Source organism: Dipodomys spectabilis, unplaced genomic scaffold (assembly GCF_019054845.1).
Source record: "Dipodomys spectabilis isolate Male_0828 unplaced genomic scaffold, ASM1905484v1 ptg000094l, whole genome shotgun sequence".
Lineage (NCBI taxonomy): Eukaryota > Metazoa > Chordata > Mammalia > Rodentia > Heteromyidae > Dipodomys > Dipodomys spectabilis.
Window position 1 is genome coordinate 17795937 of NW_024870771.1, and position 9435 is coordinate 17805371.

The 9435-nt window shown below is 39.8% G+C and overlaps 1 pseudogene; it reads right to left on the reverse strand.

The window, feature by feature from the left end:
• LOC122112368 overlaps positions 1–9120 on the reverse strand; it is a 49518-nt pseudogene extending 40398 nt beyond the window's left edge.
• Between the last annotated feature and the right edge of the window lie 315 nt (positions 9121–9435).

The window sequence follows — 9435 nt, forward strand, 5'->3', positions numbered from 1 at the left end:
AACCGGAAGTGGTGCTGTGGCTCAAGTGGTAGAGCGCTAGCCTTGAGATGAAGAGCTGAGGGGCAGTGCCCAGGCCCAGAGTTCAGGCCCCACGACCGGACCCAAATAAAATATACAAAAAAAACATCTTGCTGGGTACTGGTGACTGATGCCTGGGGTCTTAGCTACTCAGAAGCTGAGATCTGAGAACTGCTATTTGAAGCAAGACCAGGCAAGAAAGACTGCCTGACTCTTACCTCCAATTAACCACCAAAAAGCTGAAAGTGGAGCTGTGACTCAAATGGTAGAACACTAGCCTTGAGCATAAAAGCTCAGGGACAGTGCCCTGGCCTTGAATTCAAGTCCTAGGACTGGCACCCCCACAAAACACCCAAAAACAAACAAAAATTTGTCCATGTGTACTTCTGGAATGGTTGGTTCTATCCACAAATGGTCCAGGCAGCTGCTGAAGGATGGGAGATTGGAGAATCTGACCTCTTGGCTTAGGAAACAGCTCCTCTCTTCCATCATTCTTTCATACTGTTGCCTGAACCTTTGACTGCAAGTGGTTCTCCCTTCCTCCCAGGGGTGAATAAGTAAGATGCAAAATTGTCTAAGCAGAATTGCTGGTCAAATCAAGGATTCTTCCTCAGATTTTTTTTTTTGGGGGGGGGGGTCCAGTTCTGGGCCTGAACTCTGGGCCTGGGCGCTGTCCCTCAGCTCTTCAGCTCAAGGCAAGCGCTCTACCACTTGAGCCACAGTGCCACTTCTGGCTTTTTTCTTTTTGCTTATGTGGTGCTGAGGAATCGAACCCAGGGCCTCAAGCATGCAAGGCAAGTGCTCTACCACTGAGCCACCTTCCTAGCTCCTCAGATTTTCTTTTTTTGGTTTTCTAGCTGATATCACTAATATAAATTGGTAGAGTAAGTATTCGAGTTGCTCTCAATTAAATAAAATTGTTCATGCTTATATATATGGATTTTTTAGATAATACTCCATTTTAATGCACATTGCAAAGGAACTAGCATTCTCAAACATATTAGAAGTTTTTTGATTGTCAGTGGTCCTTACTAATACCTGACAGAATGAAATTACTATTTTCCTCAATCACTTTAACAAGTCGAAAATTTAGGAAAAGGGAAGGGAAGGCATTAAGAAAGATAGAAAACAAAACACATGACCCTTGCTTTTTGAACCTGACTTGCTTTGATATACATGTGATCTCCAGTTTTGTCTGTTTACCTGTCAATAACATAATTTCATTTTCCCTTATGGCTGAACAATAGCCCTTTGAGCATACACGTACATACCACATTTTCTTTTTTGGATCTATTTTTTTATAGTTTCATTTTATTTGTAAAGGTGCTGTGCAGAGGGGTTACACTTATGTAAGTAAGATAATGAGTACGGTTCTTGTGGAACATTGTTACCTCCTTTGTTTTTTTCCAATCTCGCTCCCCCCTCCTTCACCTCTCCTATCCCCTTTACCCCCCAACCCGAAGTTGCAAAGTTCATTTCCAACATAGTGTCTTGTGAGTATCCCTGTTGTATAGGGTCACCCTTTGTCCTTGTTTCACTATTTTGTTTTTCCCCTTCTCTTCCCCAAATCAGATAAATGTATATATTAGGCAGGGTACTGGAATCAGTACCAGTGACTACTCCCAGGGGTAAACTGAAGGGGGAGAAAAAGAAAAAAAGAAAGAACTACATACAGTACATTAAACAACATCATTATCATCATTATCAACAACAACAATAAAAAAAACCTCTTGTGGGCTGGGAAGGTGGCTCAGTGGTAGAGCACTTGCCTTGCATGCATGAGGCCCTGGGTTCGATTCCTCATAAGCAAAAAGAAAAAAGCCGGAAGTGGCGCTGTGGCTCAAGTGGTAGAGTGCTAACCTTGAGCTGAAGAGCTGAGGGACAGCGCCCAGGCCCAGATTTCAGACCCCACGACCGAACCCAAAAAACAAACAAACAAACCTCTTGTTTCCATATCTTGGAGTTTATTTTGATCAGCATCATTTTATATGGCCATCTGAACATAGCGATTGAGCTATTGTGATTGGATCTGTCTTACTGAGGGCAAGGGACATACCCTTCAGCTTCCTTAAGAACTGACTGCTAATATTCAAACATAAACTCTTTTAGAATTGCTTTTGGCTGAAAGGAAGGTAATTAACTAAAAAAATCCCTGAGCCTGTGCTCTTACACTCGTCATGGCCAATGGCCACCTGCTGAATAATATAGTGACTTAAAATAGCAGCAAAAGGGCCAATTGTGGCAAATTTGGACAACTTTGAAGTACCATTTTTGCTCCAGAATTCCCTGTGGGCCAAGACCAAAGCTACACATTAGCCAACCCCACTTCTTTATGCAATATTTCTCTGCCTTGTGCTCCTCTCTCATTCTCACCTGGCATTTTAGACACATATACTTTGCATTACTTTTTAAATGTTTGCTCTACTATTTCTTCCTTAAATTCCATCATACCTAGCATTGGTAGTGTAGTAATTTACAGAAAATGTGAAGATCCTGAAACTTTATGTATTTTTTCTCATGCTACCATATGATATGTTGTCATATGTCTTACATATATATGAAATCACCAAGGCACTAGCACCGTTTTATTTGGTGAGTTTTGTTTTTTTTTTTTATTGTGAAAATACTGTACCGAGGGGTTACAATTACATGGGCAAGATAATGAGTACATTTCTTATCAAACACTGTAGCCTCCTCCTTTGTTTCCCCTTCCCATCCCTTCCCATCCTCCCCCCACCCCCCACTCAATCCTCCCCGCCCACCCTTCCTCCCCGCCCCCGCACCAAAGTTGTAAAGTTCGTTTTTGACATAACGACTTGTACATCTCATTGTTGCAATGGGTCCACCTGTATCCCTATTTAAACGATTTGTTTTCCCCCTTCCCCTCCTCAAATTATACCGACATCAAATACAGTGAAAGCAGGGGTTATACTGTGGGGGAGGGACATACATAGCAACAAAGAAATAATCTTATAAATGTGTTAGAAGCAATCGCATGAAAGAAAAAAAACACATTTGAATACATATCTTAGGGTTCATTTCCCTAACATCACCTTATCTGACCTTTTCTGCTTGACTCAGATATATACTAGATATTGCAAATAAGGGAAACCATATGATATGTTGTCATATGTCTTACATTTATATGAAATCACCAAAAGAAACTAGCACCATTTTATTTGGTGAGGTTTATGGTTTTTTTTTTCTGTCTTTAGGTTGCTTGTTCATTTTCATCTATGTCCAATGGGCCCCTCTGTTGTATGTTTTCTCGTTTCCCACTGATTCCGTGTCCTCCTCCTAGCTTTCCTCCATTGCATGCATATATATATATATATATATATATATATATATATATATACACACACACACACCATTTGTGTTGTCAATAACATGGAGTCATTTAGCAATGATATGACAAAATGAGTAGCAGTCTTTGTTTCTTGAATCCTGTTTACTTTGTCATATCTCCTTGCATTTTGACTTTAGCATGCTCTAGTTCCATCCATTTCCCTGCAAATGCTATTATTTTGTCCTTTCTAATGGCTGAATAATATTCCATTGTATATAGGTACCACAATTTTTGGATCCACTCATCAGTAGTTGGGCATCTGGGTTATTTCCATATCTTGGCTATTGTGAACAGTGCAGCAATGAACATGGAGGTGCATGTGTCCTTGTATCCTGGTTCCTGTTGCTCAGGGTAGATGCCTAGAAGTGATATGGCTTGGATCATAGGGGAGGTCTATATTTAGCTTTCTAAGGTACTTCCAGACTGCTTTCCAAAGTGGTTGTATTAGTGTACATTCCCACCAGCAATGCAGTAGGGTTCCTCTCTCTCCACATCCCCTCCAGCATTTGTCGTTGTCTGAAGTTAGGATGTGGGCCATTCTGACTAGGGTAACATGGTTTCTCAATGTTGTTTTTATTTGCATTTCCTTTACAGCCAGGGATGATGAACATTTCCTCACGTGTTTCTTTTCCATTTTTATCTCTTCTTCTGAGAAGTCTCTCTTTAGGTCCCTGCCCATTTTGTGATTGGTTTGTTAGATTTGAGAGGGGTTAGTTTCTTGAGTTCTCTGTATATAATGGATAATAGGTCCTTGTCTGATATATTGTTGGTAAATATTTTTTCCCAGTTAGTTGGTTTTATTTCTAGTTTGGTTGCTATTTCTTTAGTTGTGCAGAAATTTTTTATTTTAAGGTAGTCCCATTTATCAAGTCTCTCTCCAATTTGTTGAGACCCTGAGACTGTTTAGGAAGTCCCTGCCTGTGTCTATAAGTTTGTGTGTCTCTCCTACTCTGTCCTGCAGTAGTTTCAGAGTATCAGGTTTGATGTTAAGGTCTTTAGTCCATTTTGAGTTAATGTTGGTGCATGGTGACAGGCTAGGGTCCACTTTTAGTTTTCTGCATGTAGTTGTTCAGTTTTCCCAGCATCAGTAGTTGAAGAGGCTATGTTTCTTCCATGGTATGTCTTTGGCTCCTCTGTCAAATATCAACTGTCTGTCGGCATGTGGTTTTATTTCTGGGTTCTCTAATCTGTTCCATTGGTCTTTGGGTCTCTTTTTGTGCCAGTACCAAGCTGTCATCATTATGGCTCTATAGTAGAGCTTGAAATCAGCTATAGTGATGGCTCCTGCATTCTTTCTTTTGTCTAGAATTGCTTTGACTATTCTAGGTCTTTTGTTGTTCCATATAAATTTTTGAACTGTTTTCTTTATTTCAGTAAAATAAGTCATTGGGATTTTATTATTTTGGCCATTTTCACTATATTAATTCTGCCTATCCAGGAACATGGGAGGTCTTTCCATTTCCTCGTATCCTCTATGATTTATTTTTTTTTTTTAGGCTTTTATAGTTTTCATGAAATAGATCTTTTACATCTTTGGTTAGGTTAATTCCAATATAGTTTATTTTTTTGGAAGGATATTGTGAATGAGGTTATTTCCTTGATTTCCCTTTCTGCTTGTACATTGTTAGTGTACAGAAAGGTGACTGATTTTTGTAGGTTAATTTTGTATCCTGCTACTTTGCCGAAGTGGTTTATAAGCTCTAAGAGTTTGGGGATGGAGGTTTTAGGATCATTAAGTTATAAAATCATGTCATGTGTAAAAAGGGGTAGTTTAACTTCTTCCTCCCCTATGTGGATCCCTTTAATGTCTCTTTCTTGCCTTATTGCTCTGGCTAAGGATTCCAGAACTATATTGAAGAGGAGTGGAGAGAGTGAGCATCCTTGCCTTGTTCCTGTTTTTAGGGGAATTGGTTGTATTTTTTCCCCATTAAATATAATATTGGCTATTGGTCTTTTGTATAAGGCTTTTATTGTTTTAAGGAATGTTCCTTCTATTCTTATTTTTTCCAGAGCTTTTAACATGAATGGGTGTTGTATTTTACCAAAAGCAATTTCTGCGTCAATGGAGATAATCACGTGGTTCTTGACCTTGGATATATTAATTTGATGGATTACATGTATTGATTTACATATATTAAACCATCCCTGCAACTCTGGGATGAAGCCTACTTGATCATAATGTATGATTTTTTTTTATATGTTTCTGGATTTTGTTGGCTAAAATTTTATTGAGGAGCTTTGCATCTGTGTTCATCAAAGAGATTGGTTTGTAGGTCTTTTTTTTTGTTGGGTCTTTGCCTGGTTTGGGGATGAGTGAGATGTTGGCTTTATAGAATGAGTTTGGGATTACTCCTTCTGTTTCTATTTCTCGGAAGACCTTGAGGAGTATGGGTATTAGTTCCTCTTTAAAGCTCTTATAGATTCTGTAATGAATCCATCTGGTCCTGGGCTTTTCCTTGTTGGAAGGTTTCTGATTGTTTCCTCTATGTCATTGTAGATTATTGGCTTATTTAATTGATTTATTTCTTCATTGTTCAGTTTGGGAAATTTGTATTTCTCTAGAAATTCACCCATTTCTGCTATGTTTTCCTTCCTTAGTGAGTATAGAGTTTGGAAATAGTTCTTTATAATTGTTTGGATGTCTTGGATGTTTGTTGCAATTTTTCCTGTGGTATTCCTGATGTTACTGATTTGGGGCCCCGCTCTTATTTTTTTAGTTAATCAAGCCAGAGGTCCATCAATTTTTATTGATTGTATTCAACAAACAGCCTTTTGTTTTATTAATTTTATTTATAGTTTTCTTAGTCTCCATCTCATTAATTTCAGCTCTTATTTTGGTTATCACACTCTGTCTAGTTACTTTAGATTCAAAATTTTCTTGTTTCTCTAGCACTTTTAGTTGCTAGATTGTTTACTTTAGATTGTTTACTTGGTCTGTCTCTGTTTTCTTGATGTGTGTACTGAGAGCAATAAATTTGCCCCTCAGGACTGCTTTTGCCATATCCCACAGCTTTTTTTTGTGATGTATATTCATTTTCATTGAATTGTAGAAACTTTTTGATTTCCTCTTTGATTTCTTCTGTGACCCAGAAGTTTGCTGTTTAATTTCCATGTGTTTGAGTATTTTATACCATATGCTTTGTTATTGAAAACCAGCTTGATTCCACTATGGTCAGATAGAATACAGGGGATTATGTCAATCTTCTTGTATTTGCTTAAATTCCTTGTATGAACTAAGGTATTATCTATTTTGGAAACATTTCCATGGGCTGCTGAGAAAAATGTGCATTGGGTTGTTGTTGGATGGAAAACACAGTATATGTCAGTTAATTCCACTTGAGATATGGCACCACTTAATTTGGAGGCGTCTTTGCCAGTTCTTTGGTTGGTAGACCTGTCCTTTGGTGAGAGTGGAGTATTAAAATCTCCTAGTATTATTTTATTCGGATTTATCTTTCCCTGTAAGTCTAAGAGTATTTGCTTAACATATTTGGGTGCACTGGTGTTTGGGGTATAGATTGACAATAGTGATATCCTCTTTTTGGATTTTTCCTTGTATTAATATGTAGTGACCTTCTTTGTCTTTTCATAATGATTTTAATGTAAAGTTTATTTTATCAGATATCAGGATGGTGACTCCTGCCTTCTTGCTGGGAGCATTTGCATGGTAGATCTTACGCCATCCTTTTACTCGGAGTTTGCTTTTTTCTTTGGTTGTGAGGTGGGTCTCTTGAAGACAGCAAATAGATGGATTTTGTTTTCTGATCCAATCTGCAGTTTTTTTTCTTTTGATTGGTAAATTGAGTCCGTTAATGTTTATGGTTATTATAGAGAGGTGTATTGTGCTTCTTGTCATTTTCCTACTTTCCTGTTTTGTTTCTTTCATTTCCTCCTGTGTTTACTAAGTTGGTCTCCTAGGGATATCTATCTGGTATGGATCCCTGATCTTGATTGTTTTCTTCAGATTGTAATCTCTCTCTTAATATTCTTTATAAAACTGGCTTGTTGTTTATGAATCCATTTAGTTTTGTTTTTTATTAAATATTAAAAACGTTAGCTTCTCTATTGAATTTGAATGCTAGTTTTGCTGGAAATACCAGTCTGGGCTGGCAGTATTGGTTCTCAGGGCTCAGATGGTACTTTCCCAAACTTTCCTTGCATTCAGTGTCCGTGTGGAGAGATCTGCAGTGATTCTAATCTTTTCCTTAATGTAGTATAGCTCCTTCTTTGCTTTTGCTGTGTGTAAGATTGTTTCTTTATTGCTAAAAATCTATCATTTTTACTATAATGTGCCTAGCAGTGTTCCTCTTGGGATCCTGCTTGTTAGGTGTTCTAAATGCTTTTGTTATGTAGGTAAGATTTTCTCTTTTAAGGCTGGGGAAATTTTTGGTGATATTATTGAATAAGTGTTGCATTCCTTTATTCTGGTATTCTTCCCCTTCATCCACCCCAATTATACAAAAGTTAAATTTCTTGGCACTGTCTGCTTGTTCTTGGACATCCCTTTGAAATATTTTTGAGTGTTTTTTCCATATCTGTAACTTTTTTTCCCCAGTGCCTGCATTTTGTTTTCAGTATCTGATATTCTATTTTCCATTTCATTCACTCTATTAACTGTGGCTTCCATTGTGGTTTGCATGGAGGAAATTGAATTTTGCATGGAGGAAATTGAGCCATTTATAATTTCTACGTTGTTTCTCTGAGTAATAATCTCAGCTTCTAGAGAGGTGTGTACTGCATCTATTTTTGAGTGCATTTCTTGTTTGCAATCCTGGATCTCTTTTGATATTTCATTCCGTTGTTCTTTAAGTTTCTGATCTATTTCTCTCTTTAATTCTTGAGCCATTGCCTCTGTCATTGCTTGGATGTAGTGTTTGTCTTCCATTTCTGATTTTTATCCATTGGCATTCTCCCTTGGTTGGTTGCTGGACTTTTGGTCTGGTTTGCTGTCTTGGCCGTTGATGAATTTTTTAATTTTTCGGTGAGATTTTTCTCATGTGGATGCAGGGATTATTGGAGACCAATTCCAGACTCTGTTTTGGTCAGTAGGTGGCTACCTTTGCTAGGTTCTGGATTTGTTCCTGGATCAATTGATGTAGCTTGCTCTCTGCACTGGGCTGGTTGAGAGTGCTTTACCTGGCCTCAGTTCTGTTGAGGGAGGGCCCACTTTCCAGTTGCTGGTCTGAACACATAAGGCTTATTCTTGTTAGATTCTGGTGGGAGGACACACTCTGCCCTCTGCTGGGATGTGCATTCAGATCCTGACCAGTCAGGAACAAACTGTTAAGGCAGCTTGGGCTCCCCTGGGTCACCGGTAAGGGTCTGCTTAAGTGAGCACTCAGATCCTGACCTGTCAGGGACAAGCACTTAAGATAGCTTGGGTTCCTGTCTGGAACATAGGTAGGGCTCCTTCAGCTGCCTGCTGGAGATCCCAGGCAGTTCCCACTTTCAGTAAAGGACTAACAGCCTAGGCTGCTCATGTTCCCTCCCAGGGGCGCTCTGGGTCAAGCCTGGTGGGCTGTGTGTGCCTGCTGGCTGCTGCTGCACTTGGCACAGTTCCCTGCTTCCATAGGACCTGTAGCCCAGGTGGTGGGGTGGGGTCCAAGTCAAATTCTGGGGGGTTACCACCAGCACTGCTCTCCCATGGCAGGGAGGGGGGAGTATTTACGTGTCCTGGTGCTGGTTGGGGACTGTCCAGCGATTGCTGTTTTTGTGTGCTGTAGTTGCTGGTCACCACTGCGTTTTGTGTTCATTGGTCACCACCACGTTCTGTTTCATTGAGATGCTTGTGGGATGTGCTGGGTGGTTGGTGCAGACTGGGTCAGTGTTTCACAGTCTCTGCTACTGTTTATGCTGTCCGGGTAGCGTTTTTGCACTGGTCGTCTATGGTTTGGACTACTGTGGTTCTGGTGCTCCCCACTGTTGCCATCCCAGCCAGAACAGAGACATGCTACGCAGAGGGTCTGGGGTCCCTTCCCATTGCCGCTGGAACCATCCTGGCTACTTATGTGGGCCGGGGCAGAGGTCCTGTGTGCACCACCACCAAGGTGCCGGGCTGCAGGTCTGGG